This window comes from Schistocerca cancellata, chromosome 4 (assembly GCF_023864275.1).
Source record: "Schistocerca cancellata isolate TAMUIC-IGC-003103 chromosome 4, iqSchCanc2.1, whole genome shotgun sequence".
Taxonomy (NCBI): Eukaryota; Metazoa; Arthropoda; class Insecta; order Orthoptera; family Acrididae; genus Schistocerca; species Schistocerca cancellata.
In genome coordinates this window covers 849,481,207-849,505,528 of record NC_064629.1, presented here as the reverse complement: position 1 = coordinate 849,505,528, position 24,322 = coordinate 849,481,207, and the positions used below count along the sequence as shown (strand labels likewise).

At 43.9% G+C, this 24,322-nt stretch overlaps 1 protein-coding gene across 1 annotated transcript in view; it reads right to left on the bottom strand.

The window, feature by feature from the left end:
- The window catches only part of LOC126184472 (uncharacterized), a gene marked incomplete at its 5' end in the record, with an annotated part of 580,042 nt that overhangs the window by 253,511 nt on the left and 302,209 nt on the right, over nt 1-24,322 (bottom strand). The gene's annotated exons all lie outside the window — the stretch shown is intronic.

Below are 24,322 nucleotides of genomic sequence, written 5' to 3'. Positions count from 1 at the left end.
TCACTGTGAAGGGCACAGAGATACTGCGTACTCGTGTGAGTCACCGTTATCAGCACCCAACAGTGTTTGAATTGGCCTCACTGTGAGTCTCCATTGGGTGGGCCGATCGAGTTGTGCAGTATCCAGATTGTGTGACATTCGGATGTGACAACTGCCCATTGTTGGACAAACATAGTCGTCGTCAAGGTAATGGTCGACCATGTCCGACCACTGCATAGGAGGATCCCCATATTGTGTACCAAGCACATTGTAAACACTTCACATCTGCATCTGCGATTCGAGAACAACTAATAGACTGACTGTAACATCTTGTGTCAGCCCATACCATAGGTCGGATACTAGCATCAACTGAACTGGGAAACTGCTGTCCCACGTGTAAATTACCACTTACACCACAACACAAACGCCTGTGTTTGTAGTTGTGCCGTGACCGGGAGTTCTAGACTGCTGACAAATGACATCGCACTGTGTTCATCGATGAATCGCAACTCTCCGTTACCCTGGATGACCATCGTTGGCGAGAATGGCAGCGATCTGCGAAGAGGTCCCATTTTTCCAATGTTTTAGAGAGGTACAGCGCTGTTACTCGTAGCTTCATCATGACTTCAGATCATGGGTGGTAGTGATGAAGCGAACTCTGGCAAAAAAATGGTACGTCACAGAGATCCTGTGTGCTCATGTGCTACGCCTCATGCCACAGTACCGTGGGGCCATTTTTCGACAGGACAGTGCTAGTCCACACATGACATGTGTTGTCTGTGAGCTGTCTGGGTGATGTTGAGGTACTCCCGTGGCAACCAAGGTAACCAGATCTTGTGGGACTGTAGTAAATGGTCGGGCGTTAACTCCGTCCTTGTGCCAGTAAAAACGATACCAGGGACTAGCTGTAATAGCTGTGGGTCAGCTTGCTTCAAGAGATGATACAAGGGCTCTGTTCATGTACCCAGGTCAGTGGGTTGCAGCGTCATACTTATAAATGGGCTCATACTGCAAAGTTCTTTGTAAATTTGAATCGATGTTGTAGTCACTGAAATAAAATCAGATACCGTTAACCCGTGACTTTCATTTTGTTTCCTTCTCTCCTTATGAATGTTTTTGACAGGCAATGTAACTTCATTACACCCTCTCCAATAACCGAGCGCGTTAACGTGCCACTTCCAAGATTCGAGGACACGGACCTGCCCTCAGTCGAATCCATCTCGCGGATTAACGACGAGGCGTGGTGAGCCGGCCAGTCTGCATGTGGTTTTCAGGCAGTTTCCCACTACCAACAAAGTAAGAACCGAGCCGCTACCCACGTCACGCTGCACTAACAGTTTGGAAACTATCTCATATTTGAGAATGAGATTTTCTCTAGACTCTGACAGATGGAGTACACAGATTTCGTACCGGGGAAATAGTGGCGTCATTAAGGATACCCAGTCACTAACTGCCACTAGCATTGCGAAAACCCATATAACAATGCCGACCTTGTAGAGAAACGGGGAAACAGGCAAAGAAAAAGAAAAAAGAGAAGAAGAGGAAAAAAAAGAACAGGAGGATGAAGAGTGTAACTGCAGTACTTCATCTTTTTACCTCTGCGTATTTTGTGTATTATATCGACCACAAGGGGAGACGTTAAGCTCCGCATTTCCATCCACCTTGATGCTTCTCCTATGTCCTACCAAGACCAAATGGATTCTTTCCCTGATGTTGTAGTTTTATTGTCTATCACTGCCTCCGGGGGCCGGCCGGGGTGGCCGAGCGGTTCTAGGCGCTACAGTCTGGAACCGTGTGACCGCTACGGTCGCAGGTTCGAATCCTGCCTCGGGCATGGATGTGTGTGATGTCCTTAGGTTAGTTATGTTTCAGTAGTTCTAAGTCCTAGGGGACTGATGACCTCAGAAGTTAAGTCCCATAGTGCTCAGAGCCACTGCCTCCGGCCGAGTGAAAGACTAGAATCATTCTGAGGCCTGATGTGGAATTCATCTGTAAAGAGTGCACTACTCCCTTCATATGTGGTTCAACACTGAAGTTACTGAATTAGCCACATACATTCTCGGCTCTTTAATACCAAAAGTGATACACACTCGCAGCCGAACACCTGGTATACAGCCTAATTGCTTTGAGAATTCGATGAATTCTTCGACGGGAAACTGCAGCTGATGAGACAGCTGTAAGTTCCGCAGAAAAAAAGAAAGTTTCATATGACACTGTAATGTGTGTGAACCCAACGGGTTGTTCAGTTGCCCAATCGGTAAGGGTTTTCTTCCTCGGCAAATACGGCACCTATCCATGGGACGTTTGAGAGTTGTTTCTTAATTGCATTTGCTGACTGTAGCTGACAGCAATGACTGTCTGTATAATGTTGTATGATGATGAAAGAAAGGAGAGGGTGAAACCCAATGCAGGAACACAGTCTAATCACTCGAATACCATGTCCGCAGCTCGTGGTCTGACAGTCGCGTTCTCGCTTCCCGAGCACGGGGTCGATTCCCGGTGGGGTCAGGGATATTCACCTGCCTCGAGATGACTGGGTGTTTGTGTTGTCCTCATTATTTCATCACCATTCATGAAAGTGGCGAGTTTGGATTGAGCAAGGGTTAGGGACTTGTACGGGGGCTGATAACCGCGCAGTGGAGCGCTCCACAAACCAATCATCATCATCATCGAATACCATCAATGGGGACGCCGGGCTAAACGGTCCCATCTGGCAAAGTCTCATGTCCCCACTCCGTAGGACAATAAGGAGAGATTTGGAATCTAATCCAAAACAGTGGCGAAAAGGCTGGTGATCAGGATCTATGCACCATCATCTCTCATCTTCTTGCAAGCCAAATACTGGCGCAGAAATCTTATTCCACCAGCATCATTCAAGCAGCCTACCTTCGAGTCGTGTGCCGTCATACAAGCATGCATATGCGACATCGGCTATGGAGGCAGGTTGTGTCAAGTTTTTAAACTGAAATAGAAGAGAAAACTCATGTTTTTTACCGACAACAAGGTGTAAATATACGAATGTCACTCATCATCATCATCATCATCATCATCATTTAAGACTGATTATGCCTTTCAGCGTTCTGTCTGGAGCATAGCCCCCCTTATACAGTTCCTCCATGATCCCCTATTCAGTGCTAACATTGGTGCCTCTTCTGATGTTAAACCTATTACTTCAAAATCATTCTTAACCGAATCCAGGTACCTTCTCCTCGGTCTGCCCGGACTCCTCCTACCCTCTACTGCTGAATCCATGAGTCTCTTGGGTAACCTTGCTTCTCCCATGCGTGTAACATGACCCCACCATCTAAGCCTGTTCGCCCTGACTGCTACATCTATAGAGTTCATTCCCAGTTTTTCTTTGATTTCCTCATTGTGGACACCCTCCTGCCATTGTTCCCATCTACTAGTACCTGCAATCATCCCAGCTACTTTCATATCCGTAACCTCAACCTTGTTGATAAGGTAACCTGAATCCACCCAGCTTTCGCTCCCATACAACAAAGTTGGTCGAAAGATCGAACGGTGCACAGATAACTTAGTCTTGGTACTGACTTCCTTCTTGCAGAAGAGAGTAGATCGTAGCTGAGCGCTCACTGCATTAGCTTTGCTACACCTCGCTTCCAGTTCTTTCACTATGTTGCCATCCTGTGAGAATATGCATCCTAAGTACTTGAAACCGTCCACCTGTTCTAACTTTATTCCTCCTATTTGGCACTCAATCCGTTTATATTTCTTTCCCACTGACATTACTTTCGTTTTGGAGATGCTAATCTTCATACCATAGTCCTTACATTTCTGATCTAGCTCTGAAATATTACTTTGCAAACTTTCAATCGAATCTGCCATCACAACTAAGTCATCCGCATATGCAAGACTGCTTATTTTGTGTTCACATATCTTAATCTCACCCAGCCAGTCTATTGTTTTCAACATATGATCCATAAATAATATGAACAACAGTGGAGACAGGTTGCAGCCTTGTCTTACCCCTGAAACTACTCTGAACCATGAACTCAATTTACCGTCAACTCTAACTGCTGCCTGACTATCCATGTAAAGACCTTTAATTGCTTGCAAAAGTTTGCCTCCTATTCCATAATCTTGTAGAACAGACAATAACTTCCTCCTAGGAACCCGGTCATATGCCTTTTCTAGATCTATAAAGCATAAATACAATTCCCTCTTCCACTCATACCACTTCTCCATTATTTGCCGTAAGCTAAAGATCTGGTCCTGACAACCTCTAAGAGGCCTAAACCCACACTGATTTTCATCCAATTGGTCCTCAACTAATACTCGCACTTTCCTCTCAACAATACCTGAGAAGATTTTACCCACAACGCTAATTAAAGAGATACCTCTGTAGTTGTTACAATCTTTTCTGTTTCCATGTTTAAAGATTGGTGTGATTACTGCTTTCGTCCAGTCTGATGGAACCTGACCCGACTCCCAGGCCATTTCAATTATCCTGTGTAGCCATTGAAGACCTGACATTCCACTGTATTTGATGAGTTCCGACTTAACTTCATCCACCCCAGCCGCTTAATTGCACTGCAATGTCACGAATGTCACTATCACAACAAAATAAGTGATAGAGTTATGTGACGTAAATACATTGAAGCTCCAAAGAAACTGATATAGGCATGCGTATTCAAATACAGAGATATGTAAACAGGCAGGTTATCAAGAGGTAAGTGAGTTTGAAAGTGGTATTATAATCGGCGCACGAGCGATGGGACACAGCATCTCCGAAGCACCAATGAGGTGGGGATTTTTCCGTACGACCGTTTACCGAGTGTACGTTTAATATCAGGAATCCGGTAAAACATCAAATCTCCGACATCGCTGCTGCCGGAAAAAAATCCTGCAAGAACGAGACCAACGGCGACTGAAGAGAATCGTTCAACGTGACAGAAGTGCAAATCCTTACGCAAATTGCTGCAGATTTCAATTCTGGGCCATCAGCAAGTGTCAGCGTGCGAACCATTCAACGAAACATTATCGATATGGGCTTTCGAAGCCTAAGCCCCACTCGTGTACCCTTGATCAATGCACGGCACAAAGCTTTACGCCTCACCTAGACCTGTCAACACCGAGATTGGACTGTTGATGACAGGAAATATGTTGCTTGGTCGGACGAGTCTTGTTTCAAAGTGTGTTGAGCGGATGGACGTGTACGGCTATGGAGACAACCTCATGAATCCATGGACCCTATATCTCAGCAGGGGACTGTTCAAGCTGCTGGAGGCTCTGTAATGGTGTGGGGAGTGTGCAGTTGAAGTGATATGGGACCCCTGATACGTCTACATACGACTCCGACAGGTGACACGTACGTAAGCGTCCTGTCAGATCACCTGCAGTAATTCATGTCCACTGTGTAATCCGACGGAATTGGGCAATTCCAGCAGGACAATGCGACAGCCCACACGTCCAGAATTGCTACATAGTGGCTCCAGGAACACATTTCTGAGTTAAAATACCTCCGCTGGCCACTAGACTCCCCAGACATGAACATTATTGAGCATATCTGGTATGCCTTGCGACGTGCTGTTCAAAAGAATCTCCATCCCCTCATATTCTCACGGATTTATCGACAGCCCTGCAAGATTCATGGTGTCAGTTCCCTCCGGCACTACTTCAGACATTAGTCGAGTCCATATCACGTCATGTTGCGGCACTTCTGTATGCTCGCGAGGGCCCTAGTTGTCATTAGGAAGGTGTACCAATTTCTTTGGCTCTTCAGAGTATAATGGTGTAACTGTCTCAGTTTCCAAAATAGTACCGTAGGTCTAATTTTTGATACAGCATAAATAAATGCGTATTATAAATTAATATGAATTAACGTCAAATCATCACCTCAGTTTATATAGAAATAACTTTAAGTCGAATCGATGTGAGCTCCGTAAGTTGTCATCTACATCTACATCTACATATATACTCCGCTAGCCACCAAGCGGTGTGTGGCGGAGGGCACAATTCGCGCCAAAGTCATATTCCCTTCCTCTGTTCCATTCACGGATCGCGCGAGGGAAAAACGGCTGTCTGAACGCCTCAGTAATAGCTCTTATTTCCCTTATCATGTCACAGAAATTATTTACACAAAATAAACGTGTGAATAGGAGAGTAGCACATAATGTACTGAATCCTGTGTGGGTAAAAGAAAAACAAATTATCAATTTGATACATAAGGCTGACGTTCTCTCCAGTTTTCTCTGAAAGCAAGGAAATCAAAATGAGTTCAAATGGTTCAAATGTCTCTGAGCACTATGCGACTTAACTTCTGAGGTCATCAGTCGCCTAGAACTTAGAACTAATTAAACCTAACTAACCTAAGGACATCACACACATCCATGCCCGAGGCAGGATTCGAACCTGCGACCGTAGCGGTCGCGCGGTTCCAGACTGAAGTGCCTAGAACCGCTCGGTCACAGAGGCCGGCTCAGTGTTAGTCAGAAAGGTCGACAGCCCTGGATGAAGTCCACATATTAGAATTGAAAGGGGCGAAATTTGCAAGCTATCACTGAAGTAGAGGGTACTCCAGGGCAGCTCCAAAACAACGGCCGCAGCAAGAAATAAAACGCCATTCTTGGTTGACCAGATGGCTGTACGCACCATTTTCTGTTAGTTAATGCAACAATAATACTTGCTTCGGGCTAACTATTATTCTCACAAACTTGTTAAAAGTGTTCAAGAAATTTACACTGGCTTCTCCGGTAAGCAGTTCAAATTGGGAGAAGCTGTTCTTGGAAGGTAGATGGTTACCAAGAGACAATGGAAGGGACAATACCAAAACCTATTTGGGTGTTGGTGTAAAAAGACCTACCATTTGATAGTGGCAAATCACATAACATATATTGTGTAAGGATATTTCTATTTTTAGTATAATACGCGTATTCCACCGTTCTTCCGATTGTCTCTAAGCGTTTTCTTTTCAGTGTTTCATAAGATAATCTGAATTCAATGAATGGATGAATGAATGATTGAAGGAATGCTCCTTGTTTTCGTTCACTTCTCTGAACACCTTTTGTATTTGGCACAGAATCTTCAAATATGTACTTTTAAAAGCAACTATCACATACAGCTGCAACAACGGTCGAGAAGACCTCATTAGGCAATTCGTAGATTACGAAACCAAATATTTCTTTACAAGATGTCAAAGCTGTACAATGAAAATACTGTCGTCTTTACAATGAATCTGCATGATTTTTAGTTTTCTCATAAAAAATTGGTTTCAAATCACAGATGCATGTTTTTATAGTAGCAAGAGCATCAATATTTACATAAAGGTCGGAAAGCCGAGAATTATCATATCCATACACACAATGAAGGGTTGTGAATGATCTGGGATACAGCTCGCTTATGGCATGCTGAACGCTTGCAGCGCAGTTCTGTCAGTAAACATTTCACGACTGTTCATGGACAATAATATCTACGACCATTACTTATGTGAAAATCGCTAGTATTTGATGAACGAGTACGAGTGAACCCGCTTACCTGACATAAGCTTGTGAACCACTTACTTATTCGCATTCGCTGTAATATTTTACATATTAGCGGTATGTCACTTCTTCTTCTTCTTGTTCTACTTCAGAGCTCTTTCAATTAGAAAGTTCTAAATATGTTCTTAATCAATGTATTCAATTGGCAGTGTAACATACTGACAGTCACCCGAAAAGCTGATGTTTATTTTCTTTGTAGCTCCGAAAGACGTAACCATGACACAGAATCTTGTAATGCCTTTCTGTCTTATATCCACCAAAGATCTAAAACTAATGCAACACTTTTTTCTGTAAGCAGGCTGGATTTATTTGGAATTCCAGTACACCGTATTATTTCATATTCTCTTGGCTATAAAACCCTAGTTTTCAACAAAGCCTCCGTTCAATGTGACGGCCTCACGCCACCTTACTAGGAGGGCCTTTATGCCCGCCTGGTACCACTCTACTAGTACATGTCGGGGCCAACGTCTTGCTTCGTCAATAACCTCCCCGTCATCCAGTCATCCACGTACTGCTTTCCTCGGAGTGCATCCTTCCTTGGGACAACCAGATGGAAATCGGAAGGGGCGAGATCCAAGCTCTCGGGTGGATGAGGAAGAACAGTCGAGTAATGTTTTGCGAGCTCCTTTCGGGTGTGCAGACTTGTGTCTGGCTTTGCGTTGTCATGAAGGAGAAGCTTGTTTCCACTTTTGTGACAGCGAATACGCTAAAGTCGTTTCTTCAATTTCTTGATGGCAGCACATTACATTTCCGAGTTGATCGTTGCACCATGCGGAAGGGCGTCAAACAGAATAACCCCTTCAGTGTCCCAGAAGAAGGTCGCCACGACTTTACCGCCTGAGGGCGCGGTTTTCAACTTTTGCTTCGGAGGACAGGTGATGTGGCGTCACTCCATGGATTGCAGCTTTGGTTCAAATGGTTCAAATGGCTCTGAGCGCTATGGGGCTTAACTGCTGAAGTCATCAGTCCCCTAGAACTTAGAACTACTTAAACCTAACTAACCTAAGGACCACACACACATCCATGCCCGAGGCAGGATTCGAACCTGCGACCGTAGCGGTCGCGCGGCTCCAGACTGTAGCGCCTAGAACCGCTCGGCCACTCCGGCCGGCTTGCGGTTTTATTTCTGGTTCGAAATTATGAACCATGTTTCATAGCACATGATGATGTTCAGCAGAAAATTGTCACGATCAGCCGCGTAACGCGCAAGCAATCCGCACAGACGGTCTTCCGTTGCTCTTTCTAATTTTCCGTTATGCAGCGAAGAAGGCAGCGGGCGCACATCTTTGGGTACCCCAATTGGTAGATGAGTGTGTCAGCTTTACCAAAAGAGACGTCCAGTTGTGCAGATTCTGATTCTAGGATCACCTCGAATGAGAGTGTCCGCATAACAGCGCAGGAGTCACAGCTGTGCATGGCCACCCGGCACGTTGGAGATTGGACAGGTTTGCGTGACCTTGTTGGAATGATGACAGATGCCTCTCGCAACGACTCACATTACCAGGTCTCTGTAGACATTCTCCAAACCGCGTATGAACTCTGCAATCTCTGGTTTTCAGCCGAAAAAAACTCAATGAGAGCTCTCTGCTTGGAACGCACTTCCGTTACAGACGCCATTTTGAAGGCTACGTATAGAGACGCCATCTATCGGAACTTCATTAAAGGGACTGGACGGAGAATAATCCACGATGTCCCACGAAAAATTATTTATTTTTTCAACCGAAACTTGTCGATAAAAAAAAGTGTGGCGTTACTTATTGAATGCCCCTCGTAGGTAGTTAATTAAAATATAATCTTGTTTGAGCGAGCTCAGGCATCGCCGGCAGGGCGAACAGCGGCCGTTATGAATTAAAATTGTGGAGCAGCAACAAGTCGCATACAGATTTCCGTTATTGGCATGTTTCGCTTGTCACACTCGAGCATCATCAGAACTGTGGGAAATTAAAATATGTTACACCAACATAAAATGAAACAAAATCACAGATTTAACTTACAGTCTAATAACCCACATTTAGTACCCAACGGCCACGTGTTTAATTCCGTATATCACGCTGTGTACGGCGCCGAAATCATACCATACATAAAGTGGAGTACGTTTGCTGTGTTACAGTTATCGTCAAATCTGTGGTCAGGTATTCAGGTACATTCAAAGATAAACCAGCTAGACCAAGAGATATCGTTTCTCATCTGAAGAACCAGGGCCCTGTCGGTATACACTTTGGTCCTGATGCAATACCAAAAACAGTAACAGTGTATCATTAAACTGTAGCAAATAACCAACGCTTTCAGGGGCGTTAACGTACATGTGTTGTACTTGCAACACCTCATTAATATCCTTATGATTAATCTAATCTATTACCTGTACTGCAGATAATTTTGGAATAAATTCAGCTGTCAGACATAGCGACGTTTTCGTCTTAAGCTTATGGTTTATTCGGGTGCAATATATGAAACGGTAGGTGTTTACGACGTACAAGATGTGTTAGAATGCAACCTGTGACTGCTCCACAATTTTAATCACGTGCCGTTTGCCTGAAGAGACTACAGTGTAACATTAATCTGCACGTCACAGCCGGCCGAAGTGGCCGAGCGGTTCTGCACGTCACAGAGGTAGCAGCAATTTTAACGACATCCGAACGAATAACATCAAACTGATGTGTTCTTAGAATGTACATTTCAGATCTAGGCTGAACAGTTCTTCTATGAAAGTAATTTATGGTTCAAATGGTTCAGATGGCTCTGAGCATTATAAGACTTAACATCTGAGGTCATCAGTCCCCTAGAACTTAGAATTACTTACACTTAACTAACCTAAGGACATCACACACATCCATACCCTAGGCAGGATTCGAACCTGCGACCGTAGCGGTCGCGGGGTTCCAGACTGAAGCGTCTAGAACCGCTCGGCCACACGCGGCCGGAAGTAATTTATAAAAGGTCTCTTAGAGTTCAGTAAGTGTCATGGAATCCCATGTTTTTCTTAAGCCGCTTTGATGATGTTTCGAAACAACAGCAGTGGAACAAAGATTGGCTGTATTACTTTCAAGAGATCCATTCCAGTTTTCCAATTAGTGAACTATGGAAACTATAAAATATCTAAATCTGGGCGGATTGTCTGGGATTGGAAACCAGAACCTTTCGAATTTGATTTTGGATATCCGATACGGTATTCATCAATCTCGTGAAAACAGCGTCTAGGTGTTTTCATATATAGCTGAAATACATGAACTCAATTGTGCGACAGTACACATGGGTCCATTAGTGACATGGCCAGGAATAAGAGCTTCTTTAAGCGGGTGTTATAATTGCAGTATGATAATGTATTACATGGATACTGTTCAACTTTGATGCAGACCAAACAGGCCAGACCCTAGCCACAAAAATTGAAAGAACGATTCGCGCAGCATTGGCGGGTGTAGGTTAGGATCATTGAATTTATTGTGTTAAAGTGCAATTCTGTAGTTTCAGTTTTGAAGAGTATTGCACTGGAACACGTGAGAGATGTCGCGGAGATATGAAACGACGTAAATGTCTATTTTACGATGGCAGAAAGCTCGCATATATTAAGCTGAAGCTAAATGTGAAGTACTAAGTTAGTTTCTCGAACGTCTGTATGCTCTGAAAAATTTCCACAACATAAAGGCAGCAAAAAATGTCAGTATCATTACAACAAAATAACCAAACGAACAATCGTTGACTCACGCGACAGGTACTTGCATGGTACACTGCTAGGCCTCCACTCATTACGAATACAAAGTTACTTCCCAAATCACTAAACAATACATTCACGACAACCTACGGACTATAGCTGTCATTTTGCCTCATGGGAGCGTCATGGTTAGACAAATGTAAACATAAATGTTTACAAAACTTCTCCAAGTGTCAGAGGAAGTCAGCGTAGTGGATGACAATCACGAGGCTCATCCCGTAAGCTTTTAAGCCTGGTAGTTTCATTCCAACAAACAAGCTGCGTTGCAGCACTCTCCGCTTTGAAAGAAGAATCGTGTGACTCAAGAGGCACTCTTGGTATCTCAGTGCTTACCACTCACCTCTTGGAGTTCTCTTTGAGGGCCTCAATTAACGGCGCTGCGCGAGCGGGTGAGCGGTTGCAACGAAGTTTTACATGCTTTGAAATTCTTATATTTGGAATACCTGTTACTGTGTCGGTCACAATTTTTAAAACCGCATTTACAAATTTTCCTTTACTTAAGTAAAGAAACGAGCTACATTACTGGATCAGCAATAAATAATATAAAGAGGTTCACATTCACGTATGGCACAGTTCCTTGCTTTTTTAAATTGAAACTTGTTCTGTACTGTTACCTTCAGCAGGTAATTAACATTAGCTTGGAAATAAAATAAAACAATACAAGAAAATTTGATCCTTAAAGCAATTGGTGGGAAAATAATTTAATACATTTTGCACTATCTTCATAATTTACACGCTGTGTTGCGTAATTATACACCCATGGTGTTTGTCAAAGTTTCAGAGTATCATCCCAGAACTAGGAATGCATTTATTTTCGATCATTTAGGGCTAACGTAACAGAGCTGCAGAATAATGATTTTTATTGAGTTAGGGCTTTCGAAATCGTGATTAATGGGTGCTTGCCATAAACTCTTTACCTTCATCGGGCAAGGTTCTGTTAACTACGACATAGCTTAGTCTTTCACTACTAAACTAAGAAATTTTGCAGCTTAATACAAGCATTTCGGATGGCTTTTCTCATATTCATTTGGATAATTTCCGCTCTAGCACCAAGGTTCCATCTCATTCAACATAGGCCATGTAATACGTTCACGTAAGTTTACAACTATTCCAAAGATTTAAACGCAGTGTCTGCAGCAATACGTTGGATGCTGTTGACTTAATCTTCATTATCTCGCTGTCGACGAGTCTAAAACACTTAATAAAAAAGTCCATTTTATACAGCTCGCGGGAACCAAAATTACAAGAGATTTTCTTGACCTGCCTTCATAACATAGGGTAAAACTGTCCTCGATCCAAAGATAATTTCGGTATCGTAATGTTGTACGAGGCGTGGTCATGTTGGTGGTGATATGGCCTTGCCTTTCTCCGGCATTTAAACAAATTTGCTCGGCCAGTTACAGGGGAAACAACACTTTAAGATGGATCCAGTACCATGGATCAGCTTTGGTTTTTACGTATACAAATAATCCACAGAGAAGAACGAAGCGATAAGTATAGAAAACTCAAAAAGCGACTGAGAATTAAACTTCTGAGATTTATGATCGTAGTAAGAGTCTTACCTATTCACCTACCGAGTAAGAGACTTCACAGTTTCGTGGCATCTGGAAGAAGCATGTTTCCGATCCCTCTCTGGGATACTGATTTAGGATTTTTATGGTTTCACTGCTCCACTAATGTCGAATGTCAGGACAGCTCCACGGAAAAGTTACGACCGATTTTCTGTAACATACTTGACGAATCCGAGGTTATATGCGTTTCTAATGAATTGATCGTCTGCGACAGTTAATATACCAGTTCCAGTTACTTCAGTCCACATGAGTTATAATGTTTTAAAGAAGTCACAATTACAGTCATCAGACCAACTTACAAGCACAAATGAAGAGTCTCTGAAAAGATTTTGTTTGTTCCTGTCAAGCACTGTGCCTAGAAGAAGAAAAAAATGCTCCTTCTTTCCAATCATGTTAACAGATTTTGGTACTTTCTCGTGGTTCTCTGCAATCCTGGTATGGAGCTGATCGCTGAGATGAGCAAAATCATGATAGCGATAGCCACATATACAGATGGAGGTAGTTTCGCATACACAAGGTATAAAAAGATAGTGCGTTGGAGGAGCTGTCATTTGTATTCAGGTGATTCATGTGAATAGGTTTCTGAATTGATTATGACTGCACGACGGGACTTAACAGACTTTGGACGCGGCGTGGTAGTTGGAGCTAGACACACGGGACAATCTGTTTCGGATAGCGTTAGTGAATTCAATATTCCGAGATCTACAGTGTCAAGAGTGCCGAGTCTACCAAATTTCAGACATTACCTCTCACCGCGGACAACGCAGTGGCCGACTGCCTTCACTTAACAACCGAGAGCAGCGCCGTTGGAGTAGAGTTGTCAGTGCTAGAAGAGAAGCAATACTGCGTGAAATAACCACAGATGTGAGACTTACGACGAACGTATTTGTTAGGACACTGCGGCGAAATCTGGCATTAATGGGCTATGGCAGCAGACGACCGACGCGGGTGCCTTTGCTAACAGCACGACATCGTCTGCAGCGCCTCTCTTGGGCTCGTGACTTATCCGTTGGACCCTAGACGACTGGAGAACCGCGGCCCGGTCGGATGAGCACCGATATCTGTTGGTAAGTGCCAATGATGCAGTTCAAGTGTAGCCCAGATCTTACGGAGCCATGGACCCAAGCTGTCAACAAGGCACAGTGCAAGCTGGAGGTGGCTCCATTATGGTGCAGGCTGTGTTTACATGGAAAGGACTGGATCTTCTGAGCCAACTGAAACGGCCATTGACTGTAAATGATTATGTTCGGCCACCTGGAGACCGTTTGCAGCCATTCATGGACATGACGTTCCAAAACAACGATGGAGTTTTTATGGATGGCAATGCTCCGTCTTACTGGGCCACAGTTGTTCCCGATTGGTTTGAAGAACGTTGAGGACAATTTGAGCGGATGATTTGGCCACCCAGATAGAACATTTATGGGGCATAACCGAGAGGTCAGTTCCTGCACCAAATTATCCACCGGCAACACTTCAGGAATTATGGATAACTATAGAGACAGCATGACTCAGTACTTCTGCACTGGACTTGTTGAGTCCATGGCACGTAGAGGTGCTGCACTACGCCAGGCAAAAGCGTGTCCACCACTTTATTAGGTGGTACCTCATGACTTTTGCTTCTTGGCTGAACTAAAGATCTGACTTAACAGGCATTACGGGCAGGACATTTACAAACAGACAAATAGAAAACTAGCCTCGGTGATGTCACAGACTATAACGGACTCGGAACATTGTTTCACGCTACTAACACAGCAAGCCTAGAAAGATTTATCAGAGTCCAGAAAACTATACTTTCTACATGAATGAAGACAGAAACGTGTGGTAAATTTTAGTTTACGCATCGAAACTAAAAGTTCAGCTTGCAGCCATATGTAATTTGGCGGTTGATGTGGTTGCCGTTGCGTAGCTACACTCATGCTCATGAATTAAGTGTAATTCTGATACATGATGAAACAACGCTCTGGTGGGCAGTTTGCGGGTTTAAATAACCTCGGGGTATGTCCATGCGGTGCATTTGACCTGCGGTCGTCACACGGTGGCGCTGGCAGCAGTCCACGTACGCAGATGTGTGTTGGTGCATGTCAGATTATGGTGCAGCGAGTAAGTGCCCAGACGTTTTCAGACGTGCTAATGGCGACTGTGTGTTGAAAATGGCTCAAAGAACACATTTTGATGACGTTATGAGGGGTAGAATACTAGGGCGACTGTAGGCTGGTCAAACACAACAGGTGTGCCACAAAGTATGGTCACAAGATTATGGCAACGATTCCAGCAGACAGGAAACGAGTCCAGGCGCCACAGTACGGGACGTCCACAGTGTACAACACCACAAGAAGACCGATATCTTACCATCAGTGTCCGCAGACGGCCACGGAGTACTGCAGCTATCCTTGCTCAGGACCTTGCTGCAGCCACTGGAACAGTTGTCTCCAGACACACAGTCTACAGACAACTGAACAGACATGTTTTATCCACTCGGAGACGTGCAAGGTGCATTCCACTCACCCCTGGTCACAGGAGTGCCCGTAGAGCCTGGTGTCAAGAACACAGTACGTGATCATAGGAACAGTGGTCCCAGATTATGTTCATGGACGAGTCCAGGTATAGTCTGAACAGTGATTCTTGCCGGGTTTTCGTCTGGTGTGAACCAGGAACCAGATATCAACCCCTTAATGTCCTTGAAAGGGACCTGTATGGAGGTCGTGGTTTGATGGTGTGGGGTGGGATTATCATTGGTGTACATACACCCCTGCATGTCTTTGACAAAGGAACTGAAATAGGCCATGTGTATCGGGACGTAAAGTTGCACCAGTAATGTCCGCCTTTTCATGGGTGCAGTGGGTCCCACCTTCCTCCTGATGGATGGTAACGCATGGCCCCACCGAGCTGCCATGGTGGAGGAGTACCTTGAAACAGAAGACATCAGGCGAATGGAGTGGCCTACCTGTTCCCACGACCTAAACCACATCGAGCACATCTGGGATGCTCTCGGTCGAGGTATCGCTGCACGTCTTCAAACCCCTATGACACTTCAGGAGGTCCGACAGGCACTGGTGCAAGAATGGGAGGTTATACCCCAGCAGCTGCTGGGCCACCAGATCCAGAGTATGCCAACCCGTTGTGCGGCCTGTGTACATGTGCATGGTGATCATATCCCATATTGATGTCGGGGTACACGCGCAGGAAACAGTGGCGTTTTGTAGCACATGTGTTTCGGGACGGTTTCCTCAACTTATCACCAGTACCGTGGACTTACAGATCTGTGTCGTATGCGTTCCCTATGTGCCTACGCTATTAGCACCAGTTTTATGTAGTTCCACATTGTGTGGCACCACATTCTCCAGTTATCCTTAATTTATGAGCTTGAGTGTAGTTCATCACTGTCTACTCGCTCCTTCATTAGCCAATGCGCATTGAGTCGTGATGGCGATGACACAGCAACAAAAGGCGATTTGCGTTCTCATTTCAACAAGTGCAGTTTAGTTACAACTGTGTGGAGTTGCTTTCGTCAATAGCACGGCAATGCACCTCCTACAGTGTAAGGCACGTATGGGCGTCGCACTGCACATAGGCCTTCAAGGTCCCCTTGCGTCACAGTATGTGATTTGTTTGGTGTGTGTTTCGTGTGGTCTATTTGCCAACAACTTTAGGTGGACCACGAAGACACACAGCAACAGCAAAAGATGCAGTAACTGCAGACATGCGCGTAAAAGCATGGAAGAGTTTGGCTGACGTTTGAATGTTTGTCGTGCATCCGGTAGTGGACACACTGAACATTTGTAAAAAGTAAAGGGAATGTTTGATCCTACAAAATGTACCACAAGGTTGTACGTTCATTAGTGTAGAAGACATACAGTCGTAAAATCGCATGGTTCTTTTGAAAATAAAAAACTGATGGGCCTGTGTGTAAATTAAAATCTACCCCATGTTTCTATCTTCATTCATGCAGAAGACAGTCTTGTTAAATGGAGTGAATCTTTTTGAAAAAAATAGTTCAAATGGCTCTGACCACTATGGGACTTAACCTCTGAGGTCATATTCCCCTAGAACTTAGAACTACTTAAACCTAACTAACCTAAGGACATCACACACACCCATGCCCGAGGAAGGATTCGAACCTGCGACCGTAGCGGTCACGCGGTTCCAGACTGTAGCGCCTAGAACCGCTCGGCCACCCCGGCCGGCGAATCTTTTTGACATACCCTGTATAATGAGATGTGAAACAGCATTCTCTGAAAGCGGTCAGTCATTGCAAGCACTTATAGTGTTATATACCATGGGTGGGAACATCGGCGGAATGTGTCAGTTACACTCATTGCTGGCTAAAATCAATACTACGTGTCTTCGAACCAATGGTTCGTAAATTTAATTCATAACTTAATTCGTAATTTTAATAACAATATATTTTGCAATGCTATTAATGTCAAATAAATTTCTGTCTGTGCTTACACAAAAAAGGAAAATATCGCTCTAGATGTCGCCTCCCTGTAACAAGTAATACCGTAGTTCCACTGTCGAAAGTGAAGACATTAGAGACGGATCACTAAATTGACAAGAATGGGAAAAATTTGTGGACGTGATATTACTGTAGGAATCCCCGCAGGATTCGCCTGAAGTGTTTTCGGGAAACCTAAAGCGACGTGGCCGGGGATGAGTTTGTGACTGGCTCCTGAAAACGAACCCAATTTCTCAAAATCACACTACCTCCGTTGGTACTTTGGCGTGAATATTCGGATAAGTACACTTCCCGTATCGCTCGGCTTCATCTAACATGTTGACAGGTGTCTCTGTGCACGATTAAGCAATCATCTCCCTCTCCACCAACGATTTCTCCGTGATTGTTATTCATGCACAGAGTTGTAATATGTTCCTCACGTTCAAAAACAGATGGGTGCTTATTTCAGTACGACGGCTAACACCACTGTCGTAGTATCTATGACGGTGAAGGTGCTTGGAGATAGCTTCAGTTAAGAATAAATCTCGGTTAGCGTGCAACTTGAGGCGAGAATAACTTGAACTTATCGGGCACCTTGTAGTAACAACGTTGACGGCTAGAGAACACGCAAATAGCGTGTCTTATTGATATATATGGCTGTCTGTATCTTTCGTTACTGATTGAAGCTGATTAAAACGACAATTAGTGCACTGAATAGCTAATATGAAAGTCGTTGTAATTTACTTGTAGCGTATATATAAGGTTGCAATATATATATTCTTTTGTTGATATGATGGGCATACTTACTCTCTGCACTCTATGTCAAACTTCCTCAAGGTTAAAGGGCAGATAATCTTCGAGAAATACGAACTTAATTTATATGCATCATAAGACAATTTAAAAACTAATTCTACGCAATTTATGATAATTCTGTTCTTTAGTTTTTGCAAGTGTAGCTGCTGATGATGAATAGGAAGGTAGCAATCATTCACCATGTTATATTGCTTTTCATTAGTGAACTATTCTATAACAGATGAGCCGAATCATTTTCTATTTTTTATTTTTTTGTATATTTTTTAAGGATGAAGAACACAACTACTTTTTGTTTCACTTGTATGGGGTGTACTTGTGAATGAAGTTGTTCTTCACTAGAGCGGCACAAGGAACCGATAGTAGAATGTTTGTATGTTGATTATTATTTTTTCTTGGCGTTAGGTCAGCTGAAATCTGTATAAAGGATAAATAATAACATCAAAGATACTCTTGATTATCCTAACTCTGTGGTGCACATTTCCACTGCAACGGAAAGTGTGTGTGCGTGAAATCTTGTGGGACTTAACTGCTAAGGTCATCAGTCCCTAAGCTTGCACACTACTTAATCTAAATTATCCTAAGGACAAACACACACACCCATAAGAAGTGACCATTAACAGTTCTATACTGTAGTGGACATGTGCACCACAGGATTAAAACTGTAAAGCATATTACGGTGATATAAGATACGACTATTTAAACGGAAATCATGCTGAGAAGCGGAGGCAGAAATTTGGAACTGACTTTATATCAATCCAAAATATTGTTCAAAAAAGCCTATATCACATATACACTGTCGTTTAGCGATACGTCGGTGTAAGAGATTTTGTAAGAGATTTCTCATACATTGATGTATTGGCTGTGGGTGGAAGCTCCACACCTTCCTGTGTTTGCGCATAAAGTAGACAAAAATCTCGGAACTTAGTCCAATGACCTTTCACACAAAGAAACAAAGGAACATATTTCTCCAGCAACATAGCACTTAGCACTTTGGGGCGAATATTCGGATAAGTAAACCTCCTCTGCAGCTCGGCTTCATGCACCTTACATAAGATAAACATCGCTATGGGAGACCTTGAACCTTCGAAAGTCAGTTACACCACCTAGAAAATCCGTCCTTTTGTACCAAGAATGTCAACTCAGACCACAACAGAAATTGCACATGCGGGGTAAGTGTACGGAGGAGGAGGAGGAATAGGAGAGAAGCGGAGAAAGTTGTGCTGGTACAGAGTAGAGTTTTGACGTCGCATCTAAGGTGATAGAAAAGGGACCAGTGGTTAAGCTGTGAAATGATGCAGTGGGAAATCCAACGTAGGTGACTTAGATTTTTTTCCTCCCAAATACTATTTCAATGTCGTATCCAATGCGCTGAAGATCTACATCTACATCGATAGTCCGCAATCAACTCAGTCATTTCCTCTCCTTTTCCACTCGCAAATAGAACGAACGAAAAATGACTGCCTATATCCCTCCGTATGAGCCATACTTTCTCGTATCTTACCTTCGTGTTCCTTGCGCGATGTATGTTGGAGGCAACAGAATCGTTCTTCCGTCAGCTTCAAATGCTGGTTCTCTAAATTTTCTCCATAGCGTTCCTCGGAAAGAACGTCACCTTCCGTCCAGGGATTCCCATTTGAATTCCCGAAGCATCTCCGTACACTCACGTGTTGTTCGAACATATCAGTAACAAATCTAGCAGCCCGCCTCTGAACTGCTTCGATGTCTCCCTCTAACCCGGCATGGTATGGATCCCAAACCCTTGATCAGTGCTCAAGAATAGGTCGTATTAGCGTCCTACATGCGGTCTCCTTTACAGATGAATCACACATTCCTAGAGTTCTCCCAACAAACCGACGTCGACCATTCGCCTATCCTACCACAATCCTCACACGCTCGTTCAGTTTCATATAGCTTTGCAACGTTTCGCCCAGATATTTAAACGACGTGACTGTGTCAAGCACGAGACTACTAATGCTGTATCCAAATATTGCGGATTTGTTTTTCCTACTCATCCGCATTAACTTATTTTTTTTTTTTCATTTAGAGCTATCTGCCATTTATCACACCTACTAGAAATTTTGTCTGTCGTCTTATATCCTCCTACAGCCACTCAGCTTCGACACCTTCCCTTATACCACAGCATCATCAGCAACCAACTGCAGATTGCTGCGCACTCTTTCCGCCAAATCATTTATGTATATAAAGAATAATAGCGGTCCTATCGCACTTCCCTGAGGCATTCCTCACTATGCCTTGTCTGTAACGAACACTTGCCGTCGTGAACAACGCTCTGGGTTCTATAACTTAAGATGTCTTCGAGCTTCTGTGAACCTATTCCATTCGTTCGTACCTTCTTTAGCAGACTGCAATGGAGCAAAGAGTCAAACAGTTTCCGGAAATCTAGAAATCTGTCTGTTTCCATTCATCCATAGTTCGCAGAGTATCATGTGAGAAAAGGGCAAGCTGAGTTTCGCACGAGCGATGATTTCTAAAACCGTGCTGATTCGTGGACATAAGCTTCTCGGTCTCAAGATATTCTTTTGTATTCGAACTGAGAATATGTTCAAGGATTATGCAGAAAACCTATGTTGAAGGTATTGATCTGTAATGTGCGTCCGTTCTTTTGCCATTCTTATACACAGGACTCACCAGTTCTTCTTTCCAGTCACTCGGAACCTCAAGTTGGTCAAGAGATTCGCAATAAATGCAAGCTAAGTAAGGGGTCAATGCCGTAGTGTACTCTTTGAAAACCGAATTGATATTCCATCCGGACCTGGTGACTTACTTGTTTTCATCGCTTCCGTTGTTTTTCTGCGCCAGGAATGCTTATTACTATGTCATCCATACGAGAGTCTGTTCGATGGTCAAACGACGGTATGTTTGGATGATTATCCTGCGTGAACGATTTCGTAAACGTGACATTTAAAACTTCGGCTTTCGTTTTGCTGGCTTCAGTAACCACACCTCACTGGTCAACAAGCGACCAACTTCGCGATTTTACATAGGACCAGAATTTTCTCGGGTTGTCTGCCAGATCTTTTGCTAACGTATTACAGTGGTAGTATTTGTATGTTTTGCGCGTAGATATGTTCACAGACGCACGAATCTCTACTAACCTTTGCTTGTTGTCATTTGCGCGTTCTCTTTTGAACCGAGAGTGCAAAAGCCCGTGCTTCCTCAGCATTTTCTGAATCTCGTTATTTAACCATCGTGGGTCTTTTCCGTCCTTTATCCACTTAATAGGCACATAATTCTCCAAACCAAGATTTACAGCCTGCTTAAACGTTCCCCTAATTCCTCTATGTGCATATTACTGCAACTAAGTGATGTCAGTTCACTGTCTAACTGAGATGCTAGCAAGTGCTCATCTGCTCATTGTAGCAGGAACACTGTCCTAGCCTTCTTAACTGATTTATTAACCATAGTTGCTATAGTAACATCATGATCGCCAATCCCCGTTTCTATACTAACGTTGTTGATTAGGTCCGGCCTATTTGTAGCTACATCCTCTAGGATATTCCCATTGCTTGTGGGCTGCCGAACTAGCTGCTCAGGATAATTTTCTGAAGCATCTCGCACGACTGTCTGTCTGCACTGCTGAAATGAATCCGTAGACATCTTGATCTGTACTCGTTACGTTTACGTCGCCTCCAACTAGTAACGTATTAGTAGTTCGAGGCGACGTAAACGTAACGAGTATAGATCAGAATGTCTACGGATTCATTTCAGCAGTGCAGAACGTATTATTCTTTATGTCTTGTTTTTTAGTGTCAAAGTTATAAAGTTATTGTAGCAGCTTATTTCTCTATAAACGTGATTTGTACTTGGCATACGCTAAATAAATAAATAGTAACGTATTATCTGGGTATTTACGCGCTACTGACCATAGACATTCTTTGAATGACTCTAGAACTGTCACGACAGAATCGGGTGGAAGGTAAAAACTTCAAACAATTAAATTAGTTTCCCCTAGAGTTGTTAACCGCGACCAGAGAATTTCACTGTTACACTCAATTTCGACTTCAATAGAGACAATATTTTTGTCAACTGCAGTGAACACTCCCCTTCATGTGGCCTCTAACCTGCCTTTCTAATACACGTTCCATATCTCGCTAAACATCTCAGTTTTTTTCATTTCGGGTTTCAGCCAGCTCTTGGTCCCGACAATAGTTTGAGCGCAAGAACTTGCTGCAGGGCAGTAAATTCTATAACTTTGTTACAAATGAATCGACAATTTACTGATCAAATGTTGAAAGTGAAGTGTCTTTACTCTGAACGTCATCTGACTTTCCTTGCTTTGTGTTGATTGGAGGGTGCTCTTCAGAGCACCTGAAACTACCGCCTAGCCTAAGAAGCTCTCATGTGCTCTCCACGAGTACTGCGTTACTAGTGTAGCTGCTTCCTTCGTGTGGTGCACCCCTGGCTTATCAAGTGGGTACTACAAACCCCCAACCGATGATGCAGGTCCAGATATCTGCATCCAAGACTGTCACAGAGTCGATAAATCCTGTGGTTAAGACCCTCCACTCGGCCCCAAACCAAAAGACCTCGATCAGCTCTGAGAACAATGCTGCATATTGCGAGCCCTGCTTGCACCCTCTCATGAGGCCAGCAGCCTTAAAGTCTTCACCACTTTCGCCAGCCGCCTGTATGAACTGAGGATGGCCTGAGAACGCATGTGACTTGTGTCGTTGGTGCCGACGCGAGCCACAACTTGCAGACGACTGCCTCCTGCACTCTCGAGAGCTACAGGCAAAACCGCCTCCGCATCTCGGATGAGGCCCCCGGCAGGCATACCGGGTGGCTTCCCTTCCAGCCCTGAACGTTGCTGTCTGCCTAACGGGCTCCATAATCCGCCTAACGTGGGAGATCCCGATAACTAGTAAACCCCTCACCACGTGTACCTGCTCGGATCCTGATGAAGAAGTGGCCACCTTTCCACTCGAAGGGTGAATGGACGAGGCGAGACGACCAGTCTCTACATTGGGCCTCCGCCTCGAGCGGCGCGAACGTGACACCATCTCCCACTCACTGTACTGCGAGGGCAAATTCCACGCGTCGGGTATACTAGCAGGTGCCTCGGTAGCAGAATCCGTGGGCGAAACAAGCGACACCTGAGGTGTCCCATGCGACGCGCCAGAATCTCCACCACCGCTACACCCCGCGGCAGCAGCCTGAAAGAAACTGACAATAGCCAGAAGCACATTCAGCTGTTCGCGAACTCCTGCATCCGCCCACAGCATGCACACACCCTACCCATCTTAGCAAGACTAACTGAAGAAGGAAACTATAAAAGCTGACAGAATCCTAGATTTCTTGATGCAATAATTTACCAACAGTCGTCTGTATTGTAGAAATTTATTTTATGAACTTCTTATGTTCTACCAGTTTCGGCATTACATTGATGTGATCTGCAGGCCCCATACGTCGTAGTCGTAAAATCGCTATACACGGAAGGAGCCATATAACTGGATCCGTGAATCAAATCGCTATGCAACAGCTCTTGGTGGCCAGGCGACACAGAAGCAATGAAAACTGCGCTACAGATTGCCCGAATTTACAACTACAGAATGCGAGTTAACACCTCTTACACGGAACACGCATGAAATTTTAGAAATATACTAATAGGAAACCCCAGGCAAATATAAACACTTACCTTGCCACTCTGTAGATGCGTATCAGCCGAGGGGTGGGTCAAATGGTTATATCGTTTACGTAATGGAGGGATACGGACCCGAACTGGAGAGAAAATAAATTGGTGGCACAGCTTTACTAAAAGACGGAGTGAAGTGTGTATGTAAGAACTGTAGAGGGAGACCAACGCACCAATACAGTAAGCAGATTTAAATGTAATTGAAGTGACGAACACAACAACAAAAAAAAAAAAACAATGTGTAAAACTTTTTAAAAGTAATACTTGAACGTCAGTAGCGTCTAGAACGCATAGCGTCCGAAGTTTTTGTAGAGAAGAGTTACCAGTAGTGAAAACTGGATCTTGGAAAAAGCTACAGAGAGAAGAAAACAATCCCAGACCAGAAAAGAGAAGCCACAGAGCTATTGCAAAAGACAGGAACTAGGAACTAAATAAATCAATCATATATTAGCTTGCTTCTCTCACTGTCAGGTAATCCTTACTGAAATATTCGGGGTCCTATGAAATATCGAGATTCGGCACTTCACCATTTCCAACTTTGGTCTTTCGACCTCATTTCATGCGCTTTCTTTTTGTGGAGGCTTACAAGAGATTCGTTATGTACGTCATCCATGCTTAACAGTTTGCATGGGGCTGAAGACACACAATGACGCAGATGATGCT